A 16,055-nucleotide genomic window follows, 5' to 3' on the forward strand; every position below is an offset into this window, starting at 1 on the left:
ATGGGAGGAAGCTGGAGACCATCTTCTGGGACCTTCTTTAGGAAATGGGGTCATCCCATCAGGACAATACTTCTAAAGAACAGATTACTGTAGATTATAGAGTGTGAACTTCCAAACTTGCTCTTCAAGCAGCATTTACCCCTAAAATATACATCCCCTGTAATAATAATAAGTTATCTCAAATTGTTCACTTGCTTCTGAATGTCAATCATTCAATGATGACCTCCAAAATAGGCTTTAAACTTGATTCTCTTTGGCTGGACCATTGGGGATCATAATTCAGAATGTCTTCTTTGCCTGACTGTTGAGTGATCACTTGGTCTAGGGCTGTAAAAAGAAGGCAAACACTTTCAAGTTCAGAGGGCAAAAAAAATAAAAATTGGTTCTTAAAGGATATAGGACACTATACTTTCAGCACCTGTTACTTTAGCAAAGATTAGGAGACAAACATATAATCTGAGCACTAAAGGAACAGTGGATGAGTACTAATAAGACCTGACAAAATTTACTTATTCGCTCACACCAAGGTCAGGCTCTTTAGTGAGTCACAAGGATCTGAGGATTCTTTATTAGATGAGCGAAGGCCACATATTGTTACTTTTCCAGGTTCTCTAGTGGAATGGCCACCTACCTATCTACCACTATCAAAATCTGTATAGATGTCTGGCAAGGGTGTTCCTACAATAAAGGTAGCCAATGGGGCAGCTATAAGGCTCATTAAGAAAGATGGACCAAATCAGGTTGGTATATCCTTCTTCTTTTTGGGCAGCGTGTACTTGTACAAGGCTTCCTCACCACAGTGGTCTCCATATTAGAAAACAAGTGAAGGGAAAAGTAATTCAAGGGGCATGAGTCTTTTTAATTTTCCTTGTGATTTGTGGGATGATTAACAAGAACCAGTACTACAGTGACATGGATCAGCACCAGAATAGGTTCCAGAATGTGCCCCAGTCTGTGCTGGTTATGAGGCCTACTGTACTTTATGTTCACTTCTGAGACATGGGTAAAACATATGTGGGGGCTGCAATGGTACCATTAGGTATCTTGTGATAAACCACCAAGAATAGCCAAGAAATCTTAGCATAATCATTTTGACCCTTGGATACACAGGTAGAATATATAAGGTACAGCTAAATGTTGACATGGATTTGAGATTTAGTCAATATCTTGTCTCAGTAGTCCCATATTATTTACTAAGGACATGTTGATGAAATCACCCAGAATCAGGTTTAGATCTGTTCATGGTCTTCTGAGGGTTTTCAAAATGTTGGGTCACTACTAAAACTCAGTTTCAGTAAAAAAAAATCCAAAAACATCAACAGCAATTATAACTCAAACACTTGTTATGACATTCCCCCAAATTAGCTCATAATGTGCTTATCTTCTACTAGACCTTTGAGGCTTTATTGCATTATTGGCCCATTTAATCTTTGGATCATCTGGTACACTGGTAAACAAGACCAACCCTTAGCCTAACATCTTTGTATAATTGCAGTCTTTTTGATGAACATTGTGGCTGTTTGACCTTCTTGAATCTCAGCCCATAACATCACATTGTTCTAAAATCTGTCTTCCCTCAGCTTGAAATTTCTTTATTCATGCTTTTTGAAATTTCAAGTGTTAAGGTCAGCGATACAGAAATAATTGAAGGAACAGGTGCAAGTAAATGGCCAAAACAGAAATGTTAAGCAGCTTGGCACATTCTGTATACCTGTATGCCAACATATTAGCATGGTGTCTCGACAGTCTCACTAATGAGCTGGACAACCCGTTCCCTTCGGGAAATTTAACATTTCTTTCACAATTTAGCGCATTAAAAATGCAAAAGGAAACATGGGTCAGATGACATCACTTCCTCTCTGTAGAACATGTTGGAGTGAACGACCCTTTGCTGTGTTGGATCTATAATGATAGACAGACAGGATCCAGGAATGAATCGTAGAGCACTTTTGTATAGAGAAGCACAGTGAGAAACTGGGAGTAGTGGTGACATCGACGTTGAAAAACCCCAGAAAGAAAAATAAATTCACCCACCAATGGAGCCCTCAAGGCTTTTGAACGGATGTGACTATTGTCGGTTCACACACCAATCTGGCTCCTTTCCTGCTGGCTACAGTCATTACATGCCACTATCAATGTCAAGACGTACATTGTGATAGTTTGCAGTCTTAGCTCTAGGGCTACATTTTTTTTTTCTTTTTGAAGACTGAGCCCTGTTGTGTTATATAGTGAGCTCTGGTCTGTTGTTAAGCAGAAGTTCTAACATTTAGGACGAAAATAGTACTTTGCCAACTTCCCAAGTGAGAGCTGATGGTGGCAAGCTGTCAAATTTCACGTAATGGAATAAGCACGCAAAGGGTGTACTTTTTTTTGTTAAGTGCTATAAAAATGGCATAAAAAGTCTCAAAGTCTCTTAGAGCTTAACAGATGTAGCAGAGCTAAGTCTGTCATGTTTTTTTTTCTCCATAGTCTTTATTTAATTTCTTACCCCAAAATAACATATCTGCATATGAGAAAGGCTTCCCATACACGTAGTAGGTGCGATTGACAGTTGCGCTGCTGAGTCCATGGACAGAAATGGAAAAATATCAGATCCCTGTCGTTTAAAAGGAATCTGTTCTCATTACCCTGGAGTATTATCTTCAACTAAAGGATCTGGATCACTATTTTTATTTTTTTTACTGCCCCCCCATGCTGTGCCACATTAACATAAAAGAGAGGGCTCCTGAGCGCATGCACAGCAGTCCCAAAAATGTATTTCACTGCAGTTTTGAGTAATGACAATGGGGGAATTGGGGACAGTAGAAAAGTAAAAAATAGCAACATGGACTTTTTCTCTTTTATAGAGCTTTGCGCCTTCATGTGACATCGCATAAAACATAGCGCTTGCATGAAAATGCATACAAATGATGCACCCCTTCCCTAAGAATAAAATTTCAGGATGTGCAGTCTAATCCAGTTACTGGTAAACATGTGAGTGACCATTCCTGTAAATTGCCTGTGTGATTAGAGGTGCAGCTACATATTTCATATTCTGTCCTCACAACGATTGCAATGCTTGGGAAACTCTCCAACATTGGAGCCCCTACCATGCATTGCCAGTAATAATGCAGCAATCAGCATAAATCAGAATGCGTTAAAGGGAATGTCCATGACTGCACTTCCAGTCGCTGCATGTAAACTTCCTGCATAAATGAAAAAAAAAAAACAATAACCTGACCTAGAAGGGCCACATAAATCTTAAAACATCACCTATCAAAAATATGGGTAATGCCCAAACCATACAATGATCACAACCAAATGTAGTTAAAAATATATCTTTATTAATACCATGATAGGTGATGTTCCTGCATAAATGGGATCATTGGCCAATGACTGGCCTTAGCAGTGATGTGTACTCAAGTGGTACGTGCTTGCTGGGTTATGTGCATGCTTGGGGATGCATGACATGACCACTGGCAACATGTCATGCGTCCCCAAGCATGCACATAACCCAGCAATCACGTACCACTTTAGTACACATCACTGCTAAGGCCAGTCATTGGCCAATGATCCCATTTATGCAGGAACATCACCTATCAAGGTATCATTAAATTGGATGCAGTTGTGCAAGTGAAAAAAATTTAAACAAATTCCAATATACACTACTAACCATTAAAATTGCTCTTCGTACATTAATCTTCGGTCTGTACCTTCTCTAAAACTCCTAGTCCACAGTAATGTTTCAAGTAAAGTGATCATGACACATAGTCCAAATGCTGCAAGTAATCTCTTTTGAGACTAATTCTTCCTTCACCTTTAATGGTCGATGTATTAAATTTTTTTAGTTCTATATTTGTTTTAAGGATTGTTGTTTTAAGGGAAAATGTCTGAATCTTGGACATATCCTTAAAAGAAATTAACAACAAACTTGCTAATGAAGGTGTCTAACAAAAAGTGTCTCCAATGAAAGAACCAGTGAAATGTGCCCTTGGTGTCACCTTGCCATGTTCTTGGCTCTAACTCATTTGGTGGGGACATGCTATTTATAATGTTTAGTCAATGTAATGAACATGAGGAGGATGACCTCCTGACTCCATATCCACTTGTCTTTCTAGTGTATTAAAGCTATGAAAACTTACCAGTAGATTAAAGCTACACATTAGATAGAAGTTGTTTGATGGTTCCACATCAGTTGAGCAAAAAAACAAACATCTGATGAACATTGGTTTCACAGACATAACCATACACACTTTAGTCCATGTTGGGTGTTACAATTGTTTAACCTGTCCATACATGTTCAATGCAATCAGGTTATGGACAACAGATCTTTCTGGGAACATTCTTTTAAAGAAAGGACAAAAATATTAACGCGGCTGACTTCTTTTCAAAGAACAATAATGGTCTATCATTGGTCGGCTAAATTGATTGTTCGTTGTTAAGTTTCAACAGACGAACGTTGACCTAAGTCTAATGTATATGGCCACCTATAGACAACAAGCAAAACAAATGTGATGGCCCCACAAGGACTTTGAAGACCTCAGATCTGCTGAGCTCAGATGTGCTATTCATTATTTTCCAAGCATCACTGACCCCACCGACATCTGGAAAGTAACAAAATGAGTCCTAATCAGCTTTGAAATAGTTCCTTGCTCTTCCTGACTGCAAAAGAGGTCAGCTTCCAATGGAGGTAATTAGGTGGCTAAAAAGGGAGTCTCTCTCTATATATAGAGTGTCGGGTTCCTTCATGGTGTCCATAATTTTGTTGGAAAAAAATAGCTTACATGACTATTTTCCATTAAATGTGATGGAACCTTTCACATCTAAGGGGTTTCAAGACAGATGTGAACAGAGCATTATATGATGCAGTCTGCTGTTATACTGACAGGCAGTCCATTAGGCGTTGTCCTAATTAGCCCACTGGATGTCATTGCAACCTACTGACTCTGCCTAAGCATTAGTGTTGATCACGAATATTAGAATTGTGAATTTTTCTCGCGAATATAGGTACTTCGAAAATTCACAAATATTTAGAATATAGTGATATATATTCGTAATTTTGAATATTCAAGCTTTTTTTATTGCAAATTTTTGTAATGCAAATTTTTATTGCAAATTTTTCAATTCCAAGTAAAAACATGATTCCTCCCTGCTTCTTGCTTGTGGGCCAATGACTCATTGGCCCACAAGCAAGAAGCAGGGAGGAATCATGACTTTAAATGAGAAAAATGATGAATATTCTAAAAAACTAATATATAGCACTATATCGAATATATTCGTAATATTCTAAAACAAGAATATATAGCAATATAGCGAATATTTGAAAAAAAAACAAATCTAGAGCAATTTAGTTAATATAGTGCTATAATCTTCTTTGTCTAATTTTTTTTTCATCTGAAGTTTAGCAAATATATTAGCTAAATTGCTCTATATTCGTTTTTTTTGAATATTCACTATATTGCTATATATTCATGTTTTAGAATATTACGAATATTCGAAAAAAAAACTAATATATTCGATATAGTGCTATGACTCATTGGCCCACAAGCAAGAAGCAGGGAGGAATCATGTTTTTGCTTGGCAATTGAAAAATTTGCAATAAAAATTCGCATTATGAAAAATTAGCATTACGAAAATTTGAATATTACGTAATCATTACCTTGTCGATTTTTCGAGTAAAAAAATCGTAGAATATAACAAATATTCGAATTCGCGAATATTCGCCAAATATTCTACAAAATATTTGCGAAATATCGCAAACTCGAATATGACCCCTGCTGCTCATCACTGCTAAGCATTACCTGGATGCGGCGCCGTCTGTCATACCACTAGTCACTATTGATTGTGGCATCTAAGAGCTTAAATGGTGGCCGTCGCAGTGGGAACAGCTGCTGTACCCACACCATCCCCGCATCATACATACATGGTATAGCAAATCAGGAAGTTTAGCAGCATAAGGGTCCATTCACACGTCCGTATAATGGGTCCGCATCCGTTCCGCAATTGTGCGGACCCATTCATTCTCTATGAGGATGGAATGGATGCGGAGAGCACACTATGTGCTCTCCGCATCCGCATTTCTGGAGCGTGCCCCTGATCTTCCAGTCCAGAACATGTCCTATTCTTGTCGGCAATTGTGGACAAGAATAGGCAGTTCTATGGGGGTGCCGGCCGGGTGTATTGCGGATCCGCAATGCACTACGGACGTGTGAATGGACCATAGAAAGGTTAAAATTCTTCATGCATTAGTCATTGAAAAAAGTAGCCATGGATGTAAAGGTGACCATACACATTAGACTGAGATTAGCTGGGTTAGCTGAACCCTCAGATTTTGTTGGGAATGGCTGACCATCAAATGTTTATTTAGATGTTCACTTGCCTTTTGTTAGGTATTGCTAAAACTGCGCAAAAATTTGCAACTTTTATTGGCTCTGCGCTATGCTCGCCAGTTTTCCTAAAGTGGGCGTGTTTTCTTATGTAAATGAATCTCTAGACAGATTTACAATTTAAAAAAGTCGCAAAAAATTGTTCAAAAAATTGCACAAGTTCACTCCAGTGAGGACCATGCTTATCTCATGCGACTTTTTAATAGGACATGCGACTTTTTCATAAAGATGTGCGACTTGTGTAAAGCCGCTTACTGACGGATAAGCTGCTACCGTCAAACCACATTTATCACAGCATTAAAGGACCATTAATAAATCTGACATTGGACATATGTAAAAGTGGAGTAAGATGTAAGTGTAAGGATAAATCTGGCCCTATGTCTGGAAAAAAGAAGCTGGCATATGGAACTTCAACATGATCAATCCTTTGTTATCAAAGAAACTAAGCCACCACTGTGATTTGGCTCTCCCGACTCAGAGGACATGCATGCTTGGCCAAATAAAGCAGGTATGTGTATGGGGGAGTCGGAGGGGAATAGCTAGCTTGGCTGACAGCTATTGAATGGCTAGCTTTACCTGGCTATAGATGTACTGATACAATATGAGTCAATATCAGTGAGTAGAACTAAGTGAGCATATGCACTTCATAAGAGAAACCAGTCAACGTTGGTTCATACCTTGTCGAAGCATTGAAATATGTAGGAAGACATTGCCTTACTTCAGTGTACTTCATCAGCCAATAACAAAATTACAGGCAAACCCTATATACTGCGTTATGCATTGTTCAGGGTTCAAGTGTCTGCTACACGTTCTATAGGTGTCGGCTGAAAGATGGTTGAGCTGACAGCTATCCCTCCTGGTATACCCGTACACAGGAACGTATATGTGTATGCAATAGGGCGAGGAGAGAAAGCTGCTGCCAGACACTTCTGGAGGCAGCTTATCTCCCAGGAGAACAAAACAGTCAGGCAAAAATATTCACTTCGCCTGATCCTTCCCTCCCACAACATCATCTGTAGGCTGGAGGTGAGAGCTCCCCACCATTAGACAATACACTGATTTGTATTTTGGCCTTAACAAAGGGATTCAAATAATTCCAAACATAGAAACCTTGTGTTATGCTCCACCATTCTTTTAAAAGGCCTGTCCTGGTGTGTCTTTAAAGGGGTCCTCCGGGCTTAACCTTTTTTTGGTCATTAGAAGCTAACCTGTGGAGGAAAGATTATTGGTCCCATACTTATCTTCCACAGTGCAGCCGTTCTTGAGATCTGCCTCCCGGTCACGTGGTCCCTCCAGATGGCTTTTCTTGGCTTCCGGACGAAGTCCGTCTTCTTATCTTCCTGTCTTCGCTTCCTTTCTCCAGCAGGAGACGGATCGTCATGAGTGACGTCACCGCCTCCTGCTGGAGAAAGCGCCGGCCGGCAGTCTTCACAGCACACTAGCCTGAATGCTAGTGCACATGTGCAGGACCGCCGGCCGCTCTCTGTATCGCACGGGCTTCTATGAGAAGCCTGTACTGACTCCGGCACAGCGCGATGTATGCGAATGGCACATGGGTTGGCACTGGATGGCACAAGGGGTGGACTGGATGGCACAAGGGGGCAATGGTTGGCACAATAGGGGAACTGGATGGCACAAGTGGGGCACTGGATGAAACAAGGGGGCATTGGATGGCACTAGCGGCACTGAATAGCACTGTTATGTGGCACTGTGGATGTCACTGTTATGCGGGCATTGTGGATGTCACTGTTACGAGGGGCACTGTAGATGACACTATTATGGGGGCACTGTGGATGTCACTGTTATGGAGGTGCTGTGGATGTCACTGTTATGGAGGCTCTGTGGATGTGACTGTTATGGGGGCGCTGTGGATGTCACTGTTATGGAGGCGCTGTGGGTGTCACTGTTATGGGGGCACTGTGGATGTCACTGTTATGGGGGCGCTGTGGATGTCACTGTTATGGGGACACTGTGGATGTCACTGTTATGGGGGCGCTGTGGATGTCACTGTTATGGGGGCACAGTGGATGTGACTGTTATGGGGGCACTGTGGATGTCACTGTTATGGAGGTGCTGTGGATGTCACTGTTATGGAGGCACTGTGGATGTCACTGTTATGGAGACGCTGTGGATGTCACTGTTATGGAGGCGCTGTGGATGTCACTGTTATGGAGGCGCTGTGGATGTCACTGTTATGGAGGCGCTGTGGGTGTCACTGTTATGGGGGCGCTGTGGATGTCACTGTTATGGGGGCACAGTGTATGTGACTGTTATGGGGGCGCTGTGTATGTCATTGTTATGGGCGCTGAGTATCAGTGATAGGGCTCGTGCACAAAACCGTAACTGTTTTGCGGTCTGCAAGTCGCGGATCCACTAAATAAGGTTACTGTCCATGTGCAATTCACATTTTCTTGCAGTCCCATTGAGTTCTATGCGTTTTAGATCTGCATTATGAGGACCAGAATAGGACATGTTCTATCTTTCGCAGAACTGACATACGGATGTGGAAAGCACATGGTCGTCATCGGTGTGTTTTTTACATCTGTATGTCAGTCCCAGTAAAGACAGAACATGTCCTATTCTGGTCTTCAAAATGATGACCTAAAATCCATAGAACTCAATGGCACTGCGAAAAATGTGGATCGCAAAATGGATACGGTGCATAAGGGTTTAGATACACAGCTCAGCAGGCTGTATCATACAAGATAGGCTTAGATACACCACTCAGCAGGCTGTGTCATACAAAATGGGATTAAACTTCTCAGCAGAAAGCATCATACAAGATGGGATTAGATACACAGTTTAGCACGCTGTATCATAGAAGATGGGATTAGATACACACTTCAGCAGGCAGTATCACACACAACAGGATGTGTATCAGGCACACATACAGGATAGGATTAGATACACATGTGATTGGATACGCTTGCTGATTCCAGCTGTTTATCACACTCTGGTTTTAGTAAGGGAAGAGTCTGTGGACGGTCAGTGATGGGATTAGATACACCGCTCAGCAGGCTGTATCACACAGGATAGGATTAGACAGAGGCGGCTCTAGACTTTGTGAGGCCTTAGGCAAAACTTGAACATGAGGCGCCCACGAAGATCATTAGGATGCTCGTGATCCTCCGTACGGCGCCCCGGCTTAGTCCTCAAGAAATAAGCTGTGTCCACCACCCCACGGAGCAGTGGTGTGGTCAACACTCCCCCTCCATGTATCTCTATGGAAGACTCGGAGATACACAAGTGCTGCTCTCCCATAGATACATGGAGGGGGAGTGTTGACCACCGCTCCGGGCACAAGGAGATCCGGAGTACCATACAGTAGATCGTGGGGGATCCCATCAGGCGTACCCCTTCCCCCACCCGATCAGACACTTATTTCCTATCCTTTGGATAGGGGATTTATTTTCCTATCCCGGAGTACCCCTTTAATATGCAGACATCACAGTAAAGGGTTAATATGCACAGTGACAGCATAGTACAGGGCTTATATTCACAGTGAATATTAACACTTTGCATTAACCCTTGCCCAGTTCTCTAAATCGACCTTCCCCCTGCACACCGCATTTTGCTGTACTCGCTATACAGCAGCACATACCTGTCACATCCAGGGCCCCCAGGTGACGTCTCCTCTGATGTAGATCTTCTCTGTCATCATCTTCTCTATTCAGTCCGGACACTTCTCTCAGCCGCCTCGTCTCTGCAGAGTGTGACACACAGACATCTTAGCTTCCTACATTTCTATCATCATCTCCCAACCAGGATTCCCCACAGTGTTATCCTGCTGCTCGCTGTGCCCCCAATACCCCCAGATACTATCCTGAAGAAATAATAGTGCCCCTCATAGTAATAGTACTCCTCATAGTCCCACCAATAGTAATTCCCATCTAGAATGCCCTCATTAGTATTACTGCCCCCCACACTGCCCCATTAGGTAATTTGCCACCCACACTGCCCCATTAAGTAATTTGCCCCCATATTGCCCCACATTATGTAATTTGCCCCCCACACTCCCCCATTAAGTAATTTGTCTGCCACACTGCCCCCCCATTAAGTAATTTGCCCTCCACACTGCCCCATTAAGTAATTTGCCCTCCACACTGCCCCCATTAAGTAATTTGCCCTCCACACTGCCCCATTAAGTAATTTGTCCACCACACTGCCCCCATTAAGTAATTTGCCCCCACACTGCCCCACATTATGTAATTTGTCCACCACACTGCCCCCATTAAGTAATTTCCCCCCCCCCCCACCTTGTACTTGTTCCGCTGATCTGCTAGGCTGCTACGCGGGCATGAGTTCAGTCACTTCAGAGCGCAACCCCGTCCTGCGGCGTGTGATCCCGCGAGACCCGCCGCGGGAAGTGACTGAATTCATGACCGCTCAGCAGCCTAGCAGATCAGCGGACAAGTACAAGGGGGGTAGGGAATAGCATTCGGGGCACTGGACAAAACATCCGGGGCTCAAGCCCTGAATTTTTTACCTAAGGAAGCCCCTGATTGTACTTGCGGCGGTGTCGGGTGGGAGCTAGAGCAAGGCCCCCAACCAGCGCGAGTCCTTAGGCGGCAGCCTAAGTGGCCTAATGGAAGAGCCGCCTCTGGGATTAGATACACATGTGAGGGCAGTAATAGGATTTAGACACTGGGTGAGAAGTAAATTCATGTCTGGGTGTAGAAAGACACAGGAGTTATAGATGGAGTAGCTGCTGCAGACAGAGCAGAGTGGGGGGGGGGTGTCCAGCCTGTGACTCATCTCTGTGCAGTGCAGCCAGGCTTGTGTATCAATAAAGTTATGTATTCAACAAAACAAGAAGGGGAGAAAGTAAACAGATCTGCCAGGATAATGCAATGTCTTCCAGGGGGAAGGAAGGCTCAGACATGAAAAACAGGTATTGGGGGCATATGTATCCATGGTGAGGGGTGTTAGGAGCACATAAAAAGAATTTAGATTTTGGGACCGGGCAACCTCTTTAACCGCCTCCGGACCGCCTAACGCAGGATCGCGGTCCGGAGGCGGCAGCTGCAGGCAGAGTCACGCACGGATGCGTCATCTCGCTAGACGCGAGATGACGCGATTAGCCGGCCCGCACATGCGCATCGCGGGCCGGCATTTGTTCGAGGGGGGTCACGTCATCAGCTTGCCAGCCAATGATCGTGGCTGGCAAGCTGATGATTTTTAAAAAATCCAATCAGAAGCCATCTAACACATTATATTAGTAAATATAATACTGTTAAATGGCTTCCCTGCTCCTCTGCTGGTCCTTTTGGTCGGTTGGTTCCAGCAGAGGAGCAGGCTTCACAGTGAGTACACCAAACACTACACTTTAGCCCCAGATCACCCCCCTGCACCCCAATTAACCCTTTGATCACCCCTTGATTGCCCCTGTCAATCACCTAGTGAAAGGAAAAAAGTGATCAGTGTAAACTGTCACTTTTTTTTTCCACTGGTATTGACCGTTAGGTTTTAGGATAGTTTAGGCCCCTTGGTTAGGTAGTTTAGCGTATCGCTAATCAGCATTTGTACTTTTATAGTATCTGTAAGTGATCAAAACTGATCACAGTCAGATCTATAATAGTATTAGTGTCACCTTAGCTCGCCCTCCACCCAAAACGCAGTGTTTGCCCGATCAGGCCTGATCGGTCGCCCACACGTGCGTTCACCCACGCCCGCCCCGCCGCAGTGACAAAAAATATATTTTTTTTGATCACTGCACAATCACTTTACACGCGCTGCGGCGATAAAAAAATCAGTTTTGATATTTTTATCAACCGCAGCGGCCTCCGTTACTTCGCTAGCCTCCCATTTGTAAGACAGGCTTGCTTTTTTTCTTGGGTAGTCTCAGGGAATACCCCTAAATTTAGTTGCCCAAATGTCAAACAGGGGGTATTCTTCTGAAGAGGCCTACAGGCTTCTGACCCAGTCGGATGAGGAATGGGAACCCTCATCTGATGAATCTAGCGGGTCAGAATATGAACCTGTAGAAAGCAGTGGCACTCTGACCCAAAGTTCGGACGAGGAGGTTGAGGTCCCTGATACCAACAGGCATACCCGGCCCCGTGTCGCTAGACCACAGGTTGCACAGGATCCGCTTCAAGGGCAGCAGAGTGGGGCTGGCGCTGTTGGATTACGTGGTGAGGCATACACCAGCAGCGCAGCCCTCCCTGGACCTAGTACCAGCACTGCCGTACAACATGGTGAAGTGGCGAGCACCAGAAGGGCAGTTGAAGCTGGTACGGTGGCACGTGCAATAGTTACCCCGTCGCAGCCACCGCACAGACAGGCCCGTAGACCCCCTAGAATCCCTGAGGTGCTGGCAAATCCTGATTGGCAGTCCCCAACTTCAGCTGCACCATTAGTTCCCCCTTTCACCGCCCAGTCTGGAGTTCGGGTTGAGACAGCTCAGATCGGTTCGGCCCTGGGATTTTTTGAGCTGTTCTTGACTGCGGAGCTCTTGGACATAGTCGTGGCCGAAACAAACCGGTATGCCACACAATTTATAACCGCCAACCCGGGAAGCTATTATGCCCAGCCTTTCCGGTGGAAACCAGTCCAAGTTTCCGAAATTAAAACTTTTCTGGGCCTTCTCCTCAACATGGGTCTAACCAAAAAGCATGAATTGCGGTCATATTGGTCCACGAACCCAATTCATCACATGCCCATGTTCTCTGCTGCCATGTCCAGGGCACGATTTGAGGCCATCCTGCGTTTCCTGCACTTTAGCGACAACACCACCTCCCGTCCCAGAGGCCATCCAGCTTTTGACCGGCTCCACAAAGACCACTTCAACCTGAAATTTGCAGATTTGTATACCCCAGAGCAAAACATCTGCGTAGACGAGTCCCTAATACATTTTACCGGGCGCCTTGGCTTCAAACAATACATCCCAAGCAAGCGCGCCCGGTATGGGGTCAAATTGTATAAGCTCTGTGAAAGGGCCACAGGCTATACCCACAAATTTCGGATCAATGAGGGAAAAGATCAGACCCTGGAGCCGGTCAGTTGCCCTGACTACCTGGGGAGCAGTGGGAACACAGTCTGGGACTTGGTGTCACCCTTATTCGGCAAGGGGTACCATCTTTATGTGGACAATTTCTACACAAGTGTGGCCCTCTTCAGGCATTTGTTTCTAGAACAGATTGGCTGCTGTGGCACCGCGCGAACTAGTCGCGCGGGCTTCCCCCAACGGCTCGTTACCACCCGTCTTGCAAGGGGGGAGAGTGCTGCCTTGTGTAACGAAGAACTGCTCGTGGTGAAATGGAGAGACAAGCGTGACGTTTACATGCTCTCCTCCATTCACGCAGACACGACAATCCAAATTGAGCGAGCAACCAGAGTCATTGAAAAGCCCCTCTCAGTCCACGACTATAACCTTCACATGGGAGGGGTGGACTTAAATGACCAGATGTTGTCTCCGTATTTAGTTTCCCGACGCACCAGACGCTGGTATAAGAAGGTGTCCTTATATTTAATTCAATTGGCTCTGTATAATAGTTTTGTTCTCTACAGTAAGGCTGGGAGAACAGGATCCTTCCTCAAATTTCAGGAAGAGATCATCGAGAACCTCCTGTATCCAGGAGGTTCCGTGGCCCCATCCACCAGTGTAGTTAGCCGTCTACACGAGTGACATTTCCCCAATGTCATTGCCGGTACCTCAACCCAACCGTCACCCCGAAAAAGATGTCGTGTCTGTAGCAGGAGTGGAATAAGGTGTGACATCCGCTATTTCTGTCCTGACTGTCCTGACCACCCTGCCCTATGCTTAGGGGAGTGTTTCCGGAAGTACCACACACAAGTACACCTAGCATAGGGATCACATCTCACCAGGACAGGCACACAGGGCTATTAGGGCCCATTCACACACAGCTGCTGCAAACCTCTCCTTTCACCTTGGACAAAGTGCATAATGCACTTCGCCACATCTTTGGGCGATTTGCGCTTTGCACATTGTCCCATGGGGAAGGAGGTTTGTCCTATAAAGGTAAAAAATAAATAAAAATCACCAGTAAGCAAAAAGGTTAATGTTCAGTTCAAAAAGTTAAAGTTTATATGTTCTGTTCAAAAGTTATTATAAAGTTAATAAATTTATTGCGTTGCGGCCTGTTTTTTTCTTTTTTGTTTTGTTTTTTTTACCTACCAGGTGGACCAACCGATCGACTAGCTGCAGCACTGATGTGCATTCTGACAGAAGCATTGCGCTGCTGTCAGATTACACGCAAGTCGGTGTATGCGGCGCTGCAAGACGAGATTTCTCCTCTGCAGTAAAAGATACGTTTGCCGAGGCTTATGAGCTGAGGAGGTGGCGGTGTTCATATGCTTTGGCAAACACTTTGTATATAAAAAATAAATAAAAAATCCCGGCAATGATTTATTTATCCACATCGATTGGGCATTCGAGCTAAGTGGGTACGGATGTTGGTCGGAGCTCCTATGTCCTGGCAGACGCCTTTCCCCTCCTTTTTTTTTTTGGCAGAGATTTTTTCATCCACATTGATCGATGCGAATGAAGAAATCTGTGCCATTCATTTTTTTCTTTCAGCCCAGAGGCTGAACGGAAAAAAAAAATCTCTTACCTGTATGCTCAATATAAGGAGAATAGCAGAAACTCCTAATGCTGGCCATACATGTAATGATTGCTGAGACCCTCAAATGCCAGGGCAGTAGAAAACACCCCACAAATGACCCCATTTTGGAAAGAAGACTCCCCAAGGTATTCGCTGGGGGGACATATTGAGTCCATGAAAGATTGAAATTTTTGTCCCAAGTTAGCGGAAAGAGAGACTTTGTGAGAAAAAACAAAAAAAAATCAATTTCCGCTAACATGCCAAAAAAAATAATTTTCTATGAACTCGCCAGGCCCCTCATTAAATACCTTAGGGTGTCTTCTTTCCAAAGTGGGGTCACATGTGGGGTATTTATACTGCCCTGGCTTTTTAGGGGCCCTAAAGGGTGAGAAGAAGTCTGGGATCCAAATGTCTAAAAATGCCCTCCTAAAAGGAATTTGGGCATCTTTGCGCATCTAGGCTGCATAAAAGTGTCACACATGTGGTATCGCCGTACTCAGGAGAAGTTGGGGAATGTGTTTTGGGGTGTCATTTTACATATACCCATGCTGGGTGAGAGAAATATCTTGGTTAAGTGCCAACTTTATATAAAAAAATGGAAAAAGTTGTCTTTTGCCGAGATATTTCTCTCACCCAGCATGGGTATATGTAAAATGACACCCAAAAACACATTCCCGACTTCTCCTGAGTACGGCGATACCACATGTGTGACACTTAGGTGGGCAAATGGGCTCACATTCCAAAGAGCACCTTTCGGATTTCACAGGGCATTTTTTACAGATTTTGATTTCAAACTACTTCTCACGCATATGGGCCCCTAAAATGCCAGGGCAGTATAACTACCCCACAAGTGACCCCATTTTGGAAAGAAGACACCCCAAGGTATTCTATGAGGGGCATGGCAAGTGCCTAGAATTTTTTTAAAAAATCATCATTTTCCGCTAACTTGCGTGAGAGAAACCCCTGATGCGTGAGAGAAATATTTTGGTCAAGTGCCAACTTTGTATAAAAAAAATGGGAAAAGTTGTCTTTTGCCGAGATATTTATCTCACCCAGCATGGGTATATGTAAAATGACACCCCAATTTTCAGGGGTGGCCTACTAACAGGGTCAGACTAGACAGTAT

This window comes from Bufo gargarizans, chromosome 5 (assembly GCF_014858855.1).
Source record: "Bufo gargarizans isolate SCDJY-AF-19 chromosome 5, ASM1485885v1, whole genome shotgun sequence".
Taxonomy (NCBI): domain Eukaryota; kingdom Metazoa; phylum Chordata; class Amphibia; order Anura; family Bufonidae; genus Bufo; species Bufo gargarizans.